The sequence below is a fragment of the Anser anser genome, assembly GCF_964211835.1.
Source record: "Anser anser genome assembly, chromosome: 1".
Lineage (NCBI taxonomy): Eukaryota > Metazoa > Chordata > Aves > Anseriformes > Anatidae > Anser > Anser anser.
The window spans coordinates 214,114,285-214,133,333 of record NC_139720.1 but is presented as its reverse complement, the minus strand read 5'-3'; the positions used below and the strand labels follow the sequence as shown (position 1 = coordinate 214,133,333).

Below are 19,049 nucleotides of genomic sequence, written 5' to 3'. Positions count from 1 at the left end.
AGTTAGATAGAAAAGGCCTATTAGATTATCTCGCCTCTCTTCCATCTTGCCAGCTGCGGGTTGTTCTCTGCAGTAACCTTGTGAAATTTCACTTGTCCAAATGGAAGAAAGATAATTCGCCGGCTGATTATTATTATTTTTTTTTTGAGTGGAAGAGGATGGATGGTTTTCTATCTGGGTTAGCAAATATTTTTGACACTTCTCGCAGGGCTCATTTTTAACTCCTACAGCTGTCTTCCCTTCAGTAGCTTTGTGCTCCTTTTCTCGAGCACAGCGATCTTATCATGAAGCGTGTTTCCTACACTTTGGCCCACGTTTTTATTTCCACCCCGTTATTCTAGTTGTTCAAGTATTGGAATAACCCTCAGGCTATCTGTAACAATTTCACCCCATTGTGTTTATGCCCTTCAAGTGCTTGCCAGGATTAGTGTACGAACAACAGCAGATTGTTCTTCCTGCATAATGGGAAATGTTTATAGTGCTCTTCAGATTAAAATAATTTAAAATCCTCTTAAAGATATATATTTCCCCCTAGGAGAGTTACCAGTAAAGTATGTACGAGTGCTTCAAAGCAAGAGCAGCAACAATCCGCCCCCCCAGAACACAGTAAGATAAATGAAGCCCGTTAACCAATGGTAAAAGAATTTGAATAACTTGATAGAAACTTATAAGTTAGGTAAATATGAAGCTTGTGCTGTGCAGCTTTCAGTCACAAGCACGTTGAATTCAATTCGTACGTTTTAATTGCTCTGCAGCTAACCAGCTCCTCAGTGCTCGCCTGCGAAGGTAGGAGTGGGGTGGTCTTGACATTTTGTTGCTCTAAATTACCGATGTTTCTGTAGCATCAACATGTCCAACGCAATACTAAAATGAATACGAGTTTGGAAAGGATTCACGTATGGGAAGTGAACCTGCTTTTCTGCCAGGTAAAATGGACTGAGGACGGACCCAGTCATTTCGCCAAGGGTCCCCGTGTCGTGGTCCTGTAGAGGTCCTGGTGAAATGAAGGATCCCATCTTTCCATCCACATCTATGACTGTTCAGGGAACAGGGCCGTGCCTCGTGTCGCTGGGAAACAGAGAATCTCGGTGGTTTGATGCAGTGAAGTTGTTTGGCACAATTTCGGGGCATACACCGTGCGGCGCGATCCTATGCCAGCAGGTCCGGGGGCCACACACGCGGATCGTAATCCCTTCAGCATGTCAGCTGTAAATGGGTAGGGGGTGAATTTTGGAGGGAGGAAGAGGGGAAGGAAGGTGTCCGGCTTGGTCCGAGGGGAAATTAGGTGCTTGGTCTTAAAGTCCTGGCCTGTCCCCTTCTGGCACCCTGCGTTTGGGCCTCTCCTGCGTTACTCTGCATCTTTGGTTAATGGTAGGAAAATCAGGCAAGTCTGTAATTTATGGACATGAGATGTACTGGGTGCGACAGGGAGAACAACTGAAAATTGGGATACGATGAATTTTTATGAAATCAGGTTAGTTGTGTGTCTTAATGGAGCTGGCATACTACTATAACGAAGGGAAACAAACCTGTAGCACACGACGTTGCTTGTCTGATACTGTATTTTTATGGTACACGTATGTGGCTGTATTTTGGTTTAACGGCGGTACACCCTGACCTTACAAACACAAAGTTTGATGCCTCCCAACACATACAGCAGCCCTTCCCCTGTCTCCAAACCTGGTGTCCATGAAGCAGGGGGTCTCTGTGCTGGGGAGTTTCTGCCCTTCGAGATGGATTAGGGACTGCCACGGTCCGTGCCAGCAGGCAGTGGCTTTATTTAAGTGCTCCTTTTCTGGGAGAGCGGTTTAATTGTGGGGTGGAATAAAGCTGCGACGTCCTTTCTCTCCACCCTACATAAAGTACACGTATGTAAGGGTTACCTTGTACAGGCTTGCGATAAATTAATGTTGTTTGCAAAAATGCTGTAATTACACAGCTCTCCTGCCAATTTGGCACGGGAAGACAAGTACAGTCTGAAGCGGAATGCTTTCCCCGTGAAAAGTCTTTCTGGGCTATTTTTCTTTAGCTTTAACGTATTAATCTGATTGGCAAACCTCTTTAAACCCTGAATCGCGTGGCTCGCAGCACGCAGCGCTTACCTATATGGGAGTTATCTTTTTTTTTTTTTTTTCACATAGGCAGGAGAAAAGCGAGCTGTGTGCCACCGAGAGCTGCCGGGTCGTCCTCGTCGGGGGACTGGCAGGCTGCAGTGACCTGGAAGGCGCCCAGCTGGTGCGGCGCCGCTGCTAGCGCTGCCTTGCTGCACGTTTCAGCTCAATTCCTGCTCCCCGTGGCAGCTGCTTAATTCTCCTGCCAAAGAGAGTTTCAGGGAAAAAAAAAAACCAAAAACAAAAACCAAAAACTAACTGCAAAGGAAGGAATTGTTTAGAATGTCGGGTCTAAACATAGATGGTGATGGCGATCGCTGGTTCCATTTTTAGCCCAGCTCTGTAAAGAAATGAGGCTCGTGCAGCAGCGGCATCTGCTAGACCGCCGGCTCCTCGCGGGTTTTGGGTGTGTTGGTCAACTTCAGCTCCGTTTGGATTAAAAAATATCTTCTGCTCCAGGTTTTGGCATTTAGTGGCTGGTGACATTTGAATTAGCGCTCCCCTTCAGGGGAAGGGCAGCCGTTCGAGTCCAGCAGTGGTCTCTGGCGGCGAGGAGACGTGGAGGAGAGAGGGCTGCTGCAAGCAGGGGCTGAGAAGCGGAGCAGAAAGTGGCTGCGGGGAGGTGGAAGGAGCCGGAGCTGCCGTGATGTGACTCCAAGGGTAAGAACGAAAATGATGGGAGAGCAGGACCCCGTTGTCCCACCGCTCGGAGGGCAGCCTGTCCTGTGGCACACGGGGTGGGAGCCACCAGCAGGAGCCCAGCTCTGTTCCTGCAGGAACGTTTGTGGGGTTGTGGCTCCTTAGGGAGCTCTTCTGGCCACGCTGCTTGGAGCCAAGGTCCCAAAGCGATGGTGAAAGCCCCCGGGAGGCAGCGCTGGGGGATGCCTGGTGGTGTAGGTCAGTCCTCCCATCACCCAAAGCCACCTGGACTCCTAAACAAGCCTGGTTTGGGGCAGGATTAGCCCCGCTGGCTGTGCAAGTTGTGTGATGCCAGCGAGAGAGCAAGCATTCGAGGAGAGGAGCGTCAGCACCTTTACCTAAACCCAGGTGGTGGTGGAGTCCTGCGGGGACTGCTCGAGTCCTCCTGGTTCCTCTTCAGCTCCTTCCTGCTCCGTTCCTCGCCATCCAGCCCGTGAACTTCTCCTGCTAAGCCCTGCCTTGCGAAGACCACGTTCTCCTCCTTCCACCACCAGAGCTGCTTTGCAGGCAGGTGCGCTGGTTCCTCCAGCTGCAAGAAAGCCAAAAAAAAATTGTGTATTTAGAAATAATTTCCAATCTGGAGAGTCAGGGTGCAGCACTAGTTCTGCAGAGGGCTTTGTCTGCGTTCTGGCGGAGGCACAGGAACATTTTGAGGCATTCTTAAGACTTTCATAACAGGGCAGTAAACTGCTACGGCTGCAAAGAATTCTTTAAGATGCCCTCTCACAGTCTGCTGGGAGCTCTCAGCAGCGAGAAGTGAACTGGTGACCTGGATAAAGAAAATGAAGGAAGCGAGATTAGTCTGCTCTACAGGGAGCGCCATCATGGGATTTATTTTGATTCTTGTGAAAGTGCCATTCTGAAAGACTTATACGGCGAAATTCTCCGTTTTATAGTCGGGGAGAAAAAAAGCATCCTTTTGGTAGGTATTTTTCATCCCTGGGTGGGGAAACTGTAAGTGCTTGGGGGGAGGCAACCTGAGTTCATGCACTTTAGTTAGCAGCTGTACTGCCAGTCTGTGTGATCTCCGGCGATAGAACCTGTCCTGGGAAATGTCTGAAATCCAGAATCATGAAATATTTAGCGGACAGTTCACCGCTAATGGGCTCCAGGTTTGCAGCAGTAGCACGGGATCAGCAAACCGAAGGCTCTGTGTACTGGTGCCAAGTTGCCTGAGACTACTGATTTTTATTTTATTTTATTTTTTATTTTTTTCTAATTTCAGTTTTTATCAAAAGCAAAATCTGAGTGCAGCAAGGCAGGGTTTCATCAGCTAAAACCAGCAAAACCTTATTTTGTTTTCCCAGGTTGCAGGAGACCTTGGATATGGTACACAGAACGTATGCAGAAGCAAGTTATTTTTTTCAGCAGTAGATAAATTGATGTGAGAAAAAATACACAGTATTGATTTTTCTTTTCCTGTGGCTTTTGAGAGGTTGTTAATGCAGCAAGTACACAGGAGCACTCATATGTCTGTCTGCACAGTAATCTCTAATAAATTGACTTTTTTAAAAACCATTTTTAGTCTGTATTTTCAGTGACTTGATTTGTGGAGTAGATGATATCTCCTGGCACGTAATTACTCATTTTGGGGTTGTGTAAAAGGTTGGAGGATAAATTTTGATGCATTATCTGTAGCTCTGAACATCTCTCCTATTACTCATACAAGTTTTTTCTCTCTGCTCTTCCCTAGTGGAGTTGAGTAGCGAGGTTTTGGGGATCATTTTTTTTTCGTTGGTTGGAAACCCTTTATAGTACAGGTACTTTTCAGGGCTAATTCTTGCATGTGACGTGACTATAAGGGCAACGATTTATATCCAAGGAGGCTAAATATTTCTTAGTCTTAGGGTCACTAACTGTGTAAGCAGGTTAGTGACCGTAACGTGCTGCAACCTTTTGGTTCTTGCTTTCTTTTGGGAAAGAAATGAAAATGTGCAGCAGGAAACATGGCAGTAATCGTATTAATGGTGAAGTGTAAACAGTTTGATCACCTTTAACAATTTGATACCCAAGGAGCCGCCAGTCCGGTGGTGTTAATGACCTAAGGATGCCGAGAAAGGCAGTGGGTAGATGCAGATATTGAGGCACGTGAGATGTTTGTCCGTGGTTCGGCCACTGCGTCTGTTGGATATCCACGGGAAGCACTTCTGGGACCGATGGACAGGTAGGCAGATAGTGCTGCGTATGAATAAGCAACATTCGGGGACGCTCGCTGTGTGTGCTCTTCGTTTTTGCTGTTCTGAGCTTGAAGTCAAAATCTGGAGGCATTAGTATTTCCTTCCCGTCACCCAGCGCAGGGCTGCATTCTGCCCAGTTTCTTAGGATCTGCACATCCTTAGCTAGGATTTGCTGTCCCAAGCCACTGATGTTTTTCTTCTTCCAGCGTTACGTTCTCTCCATGTCTCCCTGTTTTCAATTCTGTGCTCTTCCCGTGGTGGTGCTCAAGGTCCTGTAAAATCACCGATCTCCACCTGGAAGCCTGTCCGTAAGGGAGACCTGTAGCCTTGAGAACCTTCAAAGTCTTACAGCTTGAATTTTTAGGAATACGTAGCGTTGCCTGGGGTTAGAACTGAGCTCGGACCAGCTGAAGACAGACTGATCTGTTAGCTGCACAACAAGGATCCCCCCAGAAAAGAAGAGGGATAAATGCCAGTGCTTTTGTCACTGGCAAAGCACGTGGCATCCGTCTCCTTTTCCTTCATGATATACGCTATCGTTGAAACTTCAAGTGATGCTGTTAAGTCTACCTTGTCTCTTTCCCTTTTGTGTTCTTGCATCAAGAAGGAACCAAAGGCTCAGCCTGGGATGCTTTGGCATCTTCAGGTCACAGGCACTCCTTGACAGAAACTGTTCGAGGAGCAAGACAACAAAGGTTTCAAGAACCTAAGCCACTTACTGCAGAGAAAGAAGGAAAACCGGTTGCTTTTCCAAACCTGTGCCGCTCTGGGACTTCTGCTCTCCAGGCCGCAAGCAGACCTTTTGCCAGGTTAAATCTGGCGTTATTGCATGGGATCATTTTTCTCCCACTAGCCGAGGGACAGGCAATCTGGCTGTGAGTGCCACTTGCACACAGCAATAAAAGTCTGCGGGCTCCGACGGAGACCTTTTCTTATTGCCGGCGCAGAAGAGGAGTAAGACGAAATACTTGTCAGGTGTCTGGACTATTTTAGTGATGACACGAGGTTGAGCTTTCGGTATGTTTTTTTTTTTCCCCAGGACTCAGCTTTGGTAGACTAGTAATCCACCAGAGTGGTGGCAGTTCTGTGCATTACTTTCCCCCACCTGGTTTTTGCTCGGTGTTCAGCAGTAAGATGTGCTTTGTATTTGTCTGAACTGCACCCAAAACCAGGCTGCGGAAGGTCCCACGGGGCCAGAATAGCAAAGGTTGATGCAAAGAAGCCAAGCACCCTTTCCGTCCTGACCAAAGGGACTGCTCGGAGCATCTACTGTGAGACGTAAAATGAAATTATGGACTTCTAATTCTTGCGACTTCGTGGCATTTCTTTTTTATTTTTTTTTTCCTGAAACGCTGATTTTTATTTTTCACTTTTTATGTACTGTTTAGAAGGTAATGGCTTCCATGGGAGGGCCGTGTACGTTTGTGTGGTAGACTTTTTATTGCGGCAGGCTTTTAGTAGGTCAAGCAAGCACACATAGGGGGCTCTTAAAGTGGACTGTGAAATCATTTTGCTTAGCTTTGTTTTATCACTGCTTTGACAAATCTTTTTCTCCCCTTAGATTGCGGCTTCCTAAGCAGTGCCAGCAAAACAGCAGCGCGTTGCCAGCACTGCTAACTTCAAATACAGCACGGAGTATATTTAATTCAGGTGGTGTTTGTGCAGAAGTGCTTGCTTCTTGCCGTAGCTCTTGTTGACGGTACCTTGATCATGCTGGTATGGGGATGAGCAGCTCTGTGTGTCGTTTCCTTACAGGCAGTAAGGTTTTCTATGCAGTCTCCGCCAGCATCCTACACTGAGGTGGGTGGAAAACTGGTTGCAGAGGTCAGTGGTTTGGTGTAACCTGAGGTTGGGTGTGTGTGGCCTCCCTGAGGGCTGATTGTAGGACCCATAAATTTTAACGTCTTTCTCAAGAGCTTGGTGGATGGGATGGGGTGGGATGGGATGGGATGGGGTGGGATGGGATGGGATGGGGTGGGATGGGATGGGATGCAGCTCTAGTGAAACAGTGGATGGAGCTTAGCTGGGAGCAGGGCTTGTTGTTCTCAAGGGCAGGACCCCTTCCTGGGTGCAGAGTCATAAAATCCCAGAATAATTCCGGTTGGAAAAGCTCTCCAAGATCATCTGGTCCAACCACCCCCCTACCACCACTGTCCCCCACCAAACCATGTCCCCAAGCACCACGTCCAACCTTTCCTCGAACACCCCCATGGACGGGGACTCCACCACCTCCCTGGGCAACCCGTCCCAACGCCTGACCGCTCTTGCTGAGAAGAAATGTCTCCTCATTTCCAACCCAAACCTCTGCTGGCACAACTTGAGGCCGTTCCCTCTGGTCCTATCACCGGTTACCTGTGAGCAGAGGCCGACCCCCAGCTCCCCACCCCTTCCTTTCAGGCAGTTGCAGAGAGCAATAAGGCCTGCCCTGAGCCTCCTCTTCTCCAGCCCAAACCCCCCCAGGTCCCTCAGCCGCTCCTCACAGGACTTGTGTCCCAGGCCCTTCCCCAGCTTCGGAGCCCTTCTCTGGACACGCTCCAGGGCCTCGATGTCCTTCTGGTAGTGAGGGGCCCAAAGCTGAACCCGGCACTCGAGGTGCGGCCTCACCAGAGCAGAGCCCGGGGGGACGAGCACCTCCCTGGCCCCGCTGGCCACACTACTCCTTACACAAGCCAGATGCCGTTGGCCTTCTTGGCCACCTGGGCACACCGCCGGCTCCTGTTCAGACGTCTTTCCCCTTGGTTGGAGCAATCCCACCAAGAGGCTCCCTGACACAATGAGGGCAGTGAGGTGCTGAGGTGAGACCAGCAGGTGCCTGCAGGTGGCTGCGAGCTGGAGCGCATGCTATTAGAGCTGGGTACGCCCCATCTGGAGAAGGTGCAGGGGGATCCTTGCTTCTGTCATTCCTGCCATCACCTGGAGGGCTTACAGGTTACAAGGGGAGATGGTGCGTGCTGCTCGGAGGTGCGCAGTGATAAGATAAGGGGTGGCAGACACAAGCTTGATATGGGTTATGCAATGGGGTGGGGGGAACCAACCACAATCCCTGAACTGTTGCCTGAAGAAACATGGGAATCCCCGTCAGAAAGGTTTCCAAGAACAGGTTTCATTAGCACATCTGCCAGGAACAGCTCCAGTATTGTTCTTGCCTTGAAGCAGGGAGCGAGACGACGGCTTTTTCCCGTTCTGCTTTTCCCATAATGGGCTTGTGGGAGTTCCGTGAAGAAAGTCTCATCTCTGCTTCTTATAAAACAAACAAAAAACCTGAACCAAAATAAACCAAACCCCAATACAACCCATCAAACATCCCGAAAATGCTCTGCACATCTGTGTCTGTGTTATTGGTACTTCCAGAACTGGTCGCCCTCTTCCAGTGTGTTGGGCTCTTCGTGAAGACGTGCTCCGGCGTGTTGCAGGTCTGCTGGACGCGCAAGCCTTGGATCCAACTTGGAAATCACGAGGGAAGGATTCGTTACGGATTCTTGCTTCACAGTGAAATACAAACAGCCCTTTTTCACTCCCTCAAGAAACATTGAAGTCTATTCGGAGGAATAAAAGTGCAGCGCAACATTTAGTCATAAATTGAAGATTTCCAACACCGTGTTGACTTAGAGCATATGTTAGGGAAACATGTCTCTGCTTTGCAGACAGTTTTTGTGCTTATGCTGTGGCAAGCACATTTAAAACAAGCATGGAGAGTGTGCTGCCGGGAACAATCCAGCGGTGATGGTAGGGTCATTTAGATGACTTAACAGGTCTCTCCTTTTTTTTTTTTCAAGCTATCTGTATTAAATCAATGATTCATATAAATTATGCCGAAGGGAGTTAATTGTTATTATACGGTATAAGAAGCTGCCAAACTGAGGGCAAAACTCGCAGTGTAGCGCATGAAATAAAATGGAGTTATGATTTCTGGAAGCCTGAAATGGCCGAACCTTTACCCCTACCTACGGCAGGAGCTGAAAATGCTGCCACGCAATGGGAATGAAGGAATTTTTGGACGCCAAGGTTGGGAGGTCCTGGCACGTTTGGAGGTTTTGGCACGTTTGGAGGTTCTCCAAAACATGCAACAAAAAATGAACGTGAAATACAGCTTTCTCCCTGACCTGGGTACGTCTCCGTTGCCCAGATCTGTGGAGGAATTTAGGAATTTAACTTCGTTGGTTCAGTGGGAGTTGAGCTTCTGAATATCTTTGAGGGATTAGGCGTCTATGTAATGTGGTTTATTTCTTATCTCTACAAGAGGGGCACTGCTAATGTTCTCTCTTGCAGAAATGTTATAACGAAAATCGCTTCAGATGTTTTTTGTGGTCAGATCTGGTGAAGATGAGGCTCCGTGGGTATCTTAATGAGGTAGCTACGGGCAGGGTAATGGGCTTGGCTCAGAATATTGTCTGTAGGCACGCTTTCAGGGCTGTTTGGAGATGAACTGTAGCTTCTCTGAGACACAGCACATCACGGGGGGTTGAACAGACACCCGGGGAGCGTATGAGATGGCATTGCTGAAGGTGGTGAAACTCGGCACTCTTAGTTACTAAATAATTCATAATGGATAATTTCTGGCCCGCTCAGCGACCTGGCTGATTGCAAGAAATGCAACGTGGGGGTACGGACTCGAGTGCTCTTCGACTTGGTCTTTGCTGTGAGCGGCTGGTAGAGGACCAGTAAATGATTCAAGTCCTTTGCAAAAGCTGTTACAGGGCTGGAAGAAAGCTTTTTGTTTTTCTCTTACATTATCAAGTATTTTAAAGGTTGGAGGTGGTGCTTAGGGGCATGGTTTAGTGGTGACATTGGTGGTAGGGGGACGGTTGGGCCAGATGATCCTGGAGGGCTCTTCCAACCCTAATGATTCTGGGATTCTAGGATTTTTTTTATCCTTCTGCAGTACTTAGGGAGGTGAAACACTTGCATGTGTTCGGGGGATTCTTGTAATCTGTTCAAGAACTGGTGGATATTGCTCTAAATTTGGGCTCGCTTCGTCACTGGCACTGCTGCTATAAAACTCTGTGTGGCAAAGGGAATCAAGCGGAGAAAAATTAGGTCTGTGGTGACAGCTGTGGCTAATGACTTCCCGAGGAAGGAGAGATTGGGGCTGCTTTAAACAAGTGCTTAATAGTCCCTAGTGAAAGAAATGTTGACTTAACTAGCTTTTAATTGCTTTTAAGCTTATTTAAAAATGAGTTTGTTATTGAAAAGTAATCAGTCCTTGAAAATTTGTGGCGATCTTTGGGAACACCTTTATGGAAAAGCAGTTACCCACCTTAACGTTATTTTTATGGCTACCTAATCTGTGTGCCTGGCTCAATAAATTACTTGATTAAATGTAGTTCAGCGCGGGGATGCTGCTCTGGTGTAAGTCAACGTGTGCGCGCTTTGGGCATGGTGGAAGACAAAAGATCTGCTAAATGGTCGATTGTTGCTTACGGAAACTTTATGGGTAAGTAGAAAATCACTTTGTGAATCACTTTTTCGACCAGAATTCCTTCTCCCAAGACATGGAGCGTGGCAGGATTGGGTGTAGGTTCTCGAGACAAAATCATTTGGTCAAGGCATAGCTTGTACTGGCAAAACAATGATTTCCTCAATGCGCCTTAGCTGGGTTTTCAAATGGAAATAACTGCAGGGAGAAGTTTCTTTGTCAATACGACAATCTGCAAATTGATTTTGCTGTCAGGACAGCTGAGAAAAGATCACACATCTCTGCTTTATGTGGTTGTATTAGCAGAACATCAAGAAGAGATCAAGGTCTACTTTTAACGGGTAATTCTGTTGTGGAGTTTGACTTAGAAGCCGTTAGGTGGCTTTACAGGACAGGACAAAGGGTGGATAAAACCACCAGTGAGACCTGCGTCAATTGTTTCATCTCTGTCCCTAAACAGAGTGTTCCACTTGACAAATAAATGCCTTCTTTTTGCAAAGCACGTCTTTTGTTGCTGGAAATGTCTGTCTGTCCCCAGGAGACCGCTGGGGGACTTCATCCAGCACCCTTAGGGCGTGTTAAGGGACAGTCAGTGAAAGCCAGGCTCTAGAACCCAAACCTGATAGTAAGTTTTATGGACACCTTCTTGTTGTAAATTTGTGGCATAAGAAAAGTGTATCTTCTCAGAAAGACTTCATGAAGCTTTACAGTTTCAGGGGTTGGACTCAATGATCCTTGTGGGTCCCCTCCAAGTTGGGATTACTCTATGATGTTAAGCCCACCATGGGTTGTGGAGGCTGAATTTAATGGCAGGTTGCTGAGTGTGGCTGTATTGCTTCCCTGCTCTCAAGAGGGCCACAACAGCAAGCTGGAGGTGGCAGTAAGTGAAAACTAAGCCTAAAGCTTTGGCCAAAAAAATCAACAGAAGGGCTTCCTTTGTCTTTCCTTTCATCTGTGGGCACACGGGAGACTTCATTCAGAGGGAAAGGCTGCACAGAAGCAATGCTGTTCATGCTTTTGTTTGCACACCCTGATGTAAGAACGTGTCGGGCTAGGGAGAGTAGCTGCAAGCTCCGAGGTGGTGCTGGGGGTAAGTATTTCTTCCGTTCACTGCGCTTTGTACCAGGTGCAGCCTCCTGTAGGGTTGGATCTGTGCTGGGTGGCTCTGAAGCCACCTGGGACATGAAGAGTTGGCTGAGGAAGAAAAGGTGGATGAAAGATGCGATGCTGATAGGTGGGATGACAGCTGAAACACCTTGCTCCTGAGCCCTGGCGTTGCCCATCCTCCCTCCTCAAGGCTGGAGGACTTGAGGCTGAAACCTCTTTTTGCCGTCTGGTTGGAATTACAGCTAGGGTTGTCTCTCTTGGTTTTCTTGCCCAGTTATTCTTGTTGTGGGAATCCATGACAAGTGGTTTCTTGCAACGTATTTCGTGTGAGACTGCCACTGAAGGTCATTCAAATGCAGGTGGACTTTTGTCCATACTACATTTTATTTAGCAGCTGTCCAGTTGTACGCAGACCTTTAAGATCTCAGCACCTTCATTGTTGTTGTTTTTTAATGCATCGGTTTTTAGAGGGACAACAGCTGTAAGGATGTCGAAGTGGCTTGGATGGAATTATTGCATTTTTCAAGGGTAAAGCAAAGGTAACGTTTAATGTTAGGGCCTCCAGTTTTTCATAGACTCTTGGCAATGGTCTCAATATTTAGAGAGTTGCTATCTCCAGATGACAGTTTTCCACTTTCAAAGCTGCATCTTTTAAAAGATGGTAAACACTTAATGTTTAATGTGTTGAGAGGATGAAATCTGACCTTAGAGATCCTGGAGGATTGTGCAAATAAGAAACGAGCTCTTTATTTCACCATTTACTGCTTTAATACCAATTAAATAAACAAGATAATTTAAATATGTGTTTGAACCCTACTGCAAGGGAGTGTATCGAGCCTGGTTACTGTGATAGAGTTTTTGAAATACAAGAAGAAACTTTCTTCAAAGATGGACTGTATAAACTGAAAGTAGATTAATAAACTAGAGTAGAACATATACTTAGAATAGCAAATAGCATTAAAAAAGTGAAAATTAAGTGTGTGAATAAATGTATTTGTCTCCAGTGTGTATCTTTCTGGATTAAAAAATGCAGCAGACGTAGTAACATTTCTTTGCAAACCGGCACCTTTGAAAGACTGGCCTTATAAGAAATAGTCTTTTTTTTTTAGGTAGGTTTAAATATAAATGCAAAACCGATCTCGCTTTGTTTATTGAAGTTGTCTTCACCTGGTGATGTGAATCCAGATTGGAATGGCCGCCTTCGATTTCTCGAACCCGCCCGTGCTGTTGTCGTGCGGGATCCCAGGTCCTGCACCCAGGGGATCCTTTCCTGAGCCGAACAGCAGCAGGAGCAGCGCAGGCAGAACATCGCTGGGGTTTCACCAGCAGCTGTCCTTTTACCAGTCTTTGGCTCTAAAAGCAACCGCTCCAGTTTGCCGGTGGTTTAGGCTTTTTTTTTTTTTTTTATCAGTAAGTGGCAGAACGGTGAAAACGGGGACGTGATTTGCTTCGTTTCCTAATCCTGCTCTGCCTTAAACTTCGTAAGAAAGTAAATCTGACAGTGCAGCAGAAGCGATGTCAGAGGGAGGTGCGGTGGGGCGATACTCAGCAGCGAACGCTGATATTTATCGCCTGTGTTTCCTGCAGGCTGGGATGACAGGACGATCCCGAAGGATGGATGCTGCCCAACTCGGCCGCTTTTAACGGCTTCTGCTCTTTTCTTACCTCTCGGTTTCACCCTGATACCCTGTAGGTAAAAAACACAAAACCACAAAAAAAACAAAACAAAAAAAAAAACCAACAACAGCAACAAAAAAAACCACACAGGAAAATAAGCAAACGAAAAGGAAACAACACAAGGTTTGTTTTCATGGTGTGTAATACCTGTGATGGTGGAAGGCCATCGCGTGCCCTGGGAGGGAGAGCGTGCACGGAGGTGTGGGGCATCACAGGCGTGCTCTGCAAGCAGTCCTGCTTGAATTGCTTCCCATTTCTTCCATCGGACCCCACCGAAATGCTTTCCTTAGCTCAGCACTGGCTCAAGGAGCTGTGCTCCTCCTCGGCTGCCTCTTCCCATCGCCGCGCTACCTCGCCGGGGCTGCGGCAGCTGCCGGAGGGGCCATCTGGCGAACCGGGTCAGGGAACAGCAAAAAAAAAGGTTATTTTTAACCCAGATCAGTTCGCTAATCTGGTTTGCTGCGTGGCCCCGTAACGGTTGCGATGGCACCAGGACGGCAGGCAGCTTTTGGGGGAGGAAACGAGAAAGGCCCTGCGGAGGTTTCCTGCGATGTGCTCTGTGTTCCCAAATTATTTCTTTCCGTGCCTTGGTTTCCTGCTAGGTAGTGCCACGGATGTTTTTGGCTTCGGATTCCTCCAGGCGGATTTCATTTTATATATAGATATATATATACACATATATTTTTTTGCCAGTACCACCAGTTTCTCAGGGATTTTCTTTAATTTTGATTTATTTATTTTATATATATATTTTTGCCAGTACCACCAGTTTCTCAGGGAATTTTTACTTATTTATTTATTTATTTATTTATTTATTATTATTTTTTTGACGTGTCCTGAGAAGACCTGATCTCTGCTCCGCTCTGGATAACCTGTGCGCATTCATTAACATTTCGCCCCTTTATTCCTGAATTTGGATACCGAATACACAAAACGCCGTGGCGAATGGCTCCGGTATCCTCTGTGTGGTATTTCCTCGCTCCCAGCTTAACGCCGCACCCGGTACTAACACCTTTAAGTCGCAGTCTGTGGTTGCTCGCTGTTGGAGCAAAGGTTTCGTGAATTAGCTCTCAGCTGTGCATCTGAAGAGGTCGGAGCCCTGTCAATGCTCGGCCTGATGTCCGAATAGATTGCCTGTCATGTTCTCCTTAATCCCCCTCCCTTAATGCCACGGAGGCTCGCATTAGAATGTTTTCCTTGGATTTTGTGTTTTTCTAATAGAGATAAAGGTCAAACCGAGGCTGCTATAGCTGTACATTTTATTTTTAGCTTTTAAGACGGTTGCTGCATATAGCTTTTTCACGCTACGTCTTTTTCTGTTTTCATTTGACGGCTCAGTGTTGTCAGCGGTGCCATAAATTGTTCCAATTAACGGTCTTAGCTAATTAACTTTTTTCTTTCACTACGAAGTTGTCTGTGACTTAGAAACCTCTGAATATCTAGAATATAGAAATTGCACAGGAGAGAATGACAAACCCGGAGTGCCTGGGTTTCAATACTTCAAGAACTGTTTTCGACAAAGGGTTGAAAGCAGGAGGTAGGCAACTGCCAGCACCTACTTCTGTGATCTTTGGGCAATTTTTCCTGCCTGGGATTAGGATTGTGGTTGAGGTGAGGACGCAGGGGGGCGCGGGAGGCTCTGCGAGCTCGGCATCGGAGCGGAGCAGAAGGGTGGTGATGCTCCGGGACAAAATGGGGTGCAGGTATAGGAAGGGGATGGCACGTCCATCCAGTAACGTCCAATAAATATTATTTGTTGGAGCCCTGAAGTTCCTTTTCTGTGGATGCTCAGAGGGTTAAACTCAAGGCATTATGGAAAAGGATTTGGTTAAGGTACGTGTTTAGGTGCCTGGCTCTGGTGAAGCATCGTTAGACCTTGCCCAGCTGGATTTTTAGCTCCTAATGTTTTTCCGTTCCTTCCAAAATCCCAGTCTTGGTGAGTGTCCTGATGGATGGCCGTGCATTTCGGGGTCTCAGGACGGTCTTTGAGACAGAAAATTGGCTCGTGAGGGAAGCTGTGCAGTGCTGTCCGACTGAATAAAGTCATTTCCTCGGCTGTATTTTTTTTTTTTTACCTTCCAGCATGTCAGACACTTAGTGAATGTTTTTATCTTCACTTGATAAGTTGTGGAGTGTATTTTTAAATGAGTCACGCTAACACAAGTTTATCGTAGCGATCTGCAGTCTCCCAAGGCGAGTTTTTTAATCAATACGTTCTAATTAATTCCTAATCTATTTTATAATCCATGTACCCAGCTCCTGCCACTGGAGCAGGAGGTCATAGGAGGGGAGGATGGGAACAAAATGAAAAATATTCTTTCCCTGCTTGAAACACCCCTTGTAGTTGATGAAGATATTAGGTAGCAAGTTTTCTTACTCGGTAGCTGCAGTAATCTCCTGAGGAAACGTTAAAGGATTTGAACTTTTTCACACCAAGGAGAAAATGGGAGGGAAGGGAGGGCTTAGGGAGTGAGCTGCAGGAATCCTTTGTTAGGTTTCGTTGCTCAACTCGATAGAGGTAATTTGCTTTAAAAGCGAGAGCAAGTAATCTGATAATTAGGAAATTAGAAGTTAATGGGAAACTTGCGCAAAATGTATTCTGCTTGGGCTAACGAATTTATTCAGCAGGTTGGAGCAACTTTGGCTCTACAGAGAAGGCTTGAGAAGGGTTGGGAGGAAGCTGAGAGCCGTAGGCAGGAGCTGGAAGAGTCTTGACCCTAAACCAAGGGCTTTCCACGTGCAGAAGTCTGGTATACAGCAAAGGAAGGGAAAATCCGTGTGGACCAACTGAAGAGAGAAGGTTAGCAACATCCTGTGTCTGCAGAAGCCAGAACAAGACAAATGCCCTCACCAGCACCAAACACACCTTCGGAAAGCTTTAAGCCTTGGTCTCGCCCCCCATCCTGGGGGCTGCACATCCCCAGGTTCGCTCCGTGCCTGGCGCGGGGGTGCGGGAGGATGGTCCCAGCATCCCTTCAGATGCTTTGGCATGCAGGTGGCAGTTTTAAAACAACAAGAATTCGGCAAGCGTGAAAGCATTTTCTAGCTCGTGATATTTTGCCTTTTCTTCTTTCCACGTCGTGTTTCAGGAAAATTTTATTTCCACGTGCAGCTTTGTCGGGCAGTCCTCCCGCTGGTGATGCTGTTCACCCACCAGCCGGGAAGCTGGTGCTGTGCCTCTAGAGAGGGACACGGATTCAGACTTCTTGAAGCCTTTGCTTCTCGATCCCTCTTCCTTCCCAGTTCTTTTAACGGGCTGAACAATGAGCCTGGGTTAGACTTGCCAACACCCAGGAAAAGAAGAATATTAACACTGGGGAGAAGAGCCTCCTTCTCCTGCCCTAATGCTCTTCGCCAAGGAAACACTAGTAATTACAGGCTAGTATTTGTGTGCGGGATAACTGATCTTTATGGGATGGCTTGGATGAAAGCTCCTCGGGGAGAGGCACATAGATACTTCAGGTGTATGCCGAGAGACTTTTAACACGTTGCCCAACACAGATTGGTAATTAAAAATGCGGTGTTCCCATTTTCACATCTACCCTTGGCTCTTCACGTGTTGTATTTTCCCTTGTTAGAATATATTTTTTTATATATATATTTTTTTTGTCCAGTTCTCTAATAAATAAACGTCTTTGTGCTTCTACGTGAAGGCCTGGGTTGGGACTGGCTGTGTTTCTCTGCAAATCCACTTAAATTGTCCACGTGTGGCAGTCGCTGTGCTTAGGGAACGTGGCAGCCCAGGACTCCAGCCGGAAGGGGAGGAGATGCGGGCACGAGATGGAGCAGGAGAGTACAGCGAGGAGCTTGCCGCAGCCGTAATTACATTTATGTGCTTGCATTTCTGCCTTGTGCCTTCTCACTGAAGTTAAGAGAGAGATCCACATGAAACTGGATTTTTATCAGTACTCGTTTGAACCATTTATCTTAAACTCCCACCGTTTGTGAGTGCTCTTTGAAAGCCGAGAGGGCAGTGATATTTTGTGCGCGTAGGCAGGCGGACGGCCCCCATCTCCCTGCAGCTCATCAGCTGCTCTCAGCAGCAGCAGCGTGAAGTTATTACGAGCCTCGTCCTTCTGACTGCTGGTCAAGAAAACGCAGAAAAGGACTAAAGGAAAAAGAACCAAAAAAACCCCAAACCCAACACCAAAAAGGGTGACTCTGCTGAGTCGGAAGGACTTTACCAAGTTGCAGAGCGGGGCTGGTGGAAACCCAACCAAGGTGTGGAGTCGTAGAATCCCGGAATCATGAAGGTTGGAAAAGCCCTCCAAGATCATTGGGTCCAACCATCCCCCTACCACCAGTCACCCACCAAACCATGTCCCCAGGCACCACGTCCAACCTTTCCTTGAGCACCCCTAGGTTCAAGGTGTAAAATCGGTGGGAAGAGGGCCCGCTGACCCCGTAGCTGGTGCGAAGCTTGCAGGGAGCTTTTCAGAAAATGGCTCGAGGATGGAGGAGGAACTGCAGGCTTCGGGGGTGGCTCGCTCCCTGCTTGCTAGGACCCAGATTGTTTTTTTTTTTTTTTTTTTCTTTCTTGCCACAAAAGGAGTCATTTGTTTAATTTTACAGAATGTTACTGGAGCTTTTGGAACTGAAACTGCAGCCCACGTCTTCTTGATAAATGACTGTGTGTATTCCTGGAAGGAAGTTAAAATGGGGCTGTGTTATATTTGGTACCTCCTGAAGCACTGAGGCTACTTTGAGAACAAAATGTGCTCAAAGAGAGACTAATTTGCCACTGCAGAGCTTGATGTGATGAGACTTGTCAAGTCGCCGTTTCTGCTGGAATTCACTTCTCCCTTTTCTCTCCCTCCTGGAGACTGCTTGCTGATGTATTTTAGGGTTGGTACCCATTGAACTGGGAGGCCAGACAGGCAAATCAGAAACCCTAAAACCACGATGAACTTCCAAGCAACGAATGTGCTCGTTATAAGGTGAAAATACAGCAGGAAAGCGCCCGCGCAGCAGATGGATCCCACCAACGTGGTACCAACTGCGTTGGGATGATCCGGGTGTGGGAGCCCCAGCTTTTTGACTTGGTTCCTCGGTGCCATCTCGGATGGCGTGGTGGTTTTTTCCTCTAGCAGCTGATCCCAGGGACCGCAGTAAACATTTTACTGGAGCTGATATCGATATTCTGTGCCCGTTTTCTCCCTGAGACTGTTTTTAGAGAGAATGGAAGCTAACGCTGGAAGGGTGGTTAGTGGTAATGCAGAAGGATTTAATGGAAACCTCTCGGTCCTGGGGTGATTAAAATAAACAACCCGTGCAAGGCACACGGGTCCTGGGTTGCAAACAGTAGGTTTTCTGTTCCTCTGCATAATGCAGAAAGCATGTGGAGCTGCTCGTGAGCCTTTTCTGCGCTGTGTTTTGAGCTGTTTCATTTTCAGTTCTCCGAGTTTCCGTGTCAGCTGAGACGGGAGGGTGTTGGAGAGCCGTGTAAAACTTTGTTTGGCCAAAACCTGTTTAGTCTAAAATCCTGACAGATAGCTGGCTGGCGGGTAATTAAATAAAAGATCAGATTCCCTTCTTTCCTCCATTTTGAAAGCTGAGGAGACCCTGGTTGTGATTTTATCTGCTCCTGATGCTGTTTGTTTCTAGTTTCTGTGCAAATCTGCAGCAGGATGTCAGGTAAGGAAGGGCGTGAAGGCGATGGAGCCTTTGTGCAAGTTTTCTGCCCCAAATCCTGGAGCTGTAGCGTGTCCCTGCGGGAAGGTGCCGAGCCTTGCTTTGATGGAAGATGCAAATGTTGAAAATGTGCCGCGTTTCGTCCTGTACCTGTAGCACTGGAAAATCTGTCCTTTGAGTATTTAGGGGCTCTGTCCTCTTCCTCCTCGTATCCTGCAGCTCTGCATCCGT

At 47.2% G+C, this 19,049-nt stretch overlaps 1 protein-coding gene across 10 annotated transcripts in view; it reads left to right on the top strand.

The window, feature by feature from the left end:
- Positions 1-19,049, top strand: part of FAM168A (family with sequence similarity 168 member A) — a 178,579-nt gene that overhangs the window by 31,901 nt on the left and 127,629 nt on the right. For 2 of the 10 annotated variants that reach the window (XM_083820979.1, XM_083820973.1), the window contains exon 2: positions 2,571-2,771. The exons of 6 other annotated variants lie outside the window; for them this stretch is intronic. The gene's annotated coding sequence lies outside the window, so the exon portion shown is untranslated. Of the gene's footprint in view, positions 1-2,570; positions 2,772-18,640; positions 18,822-19,049 lie in introns of those variants that run through there. 2 more of the 10 variants (XM_083820978.1, XM_083820984.1) reach the window with 2 other exon arrangements.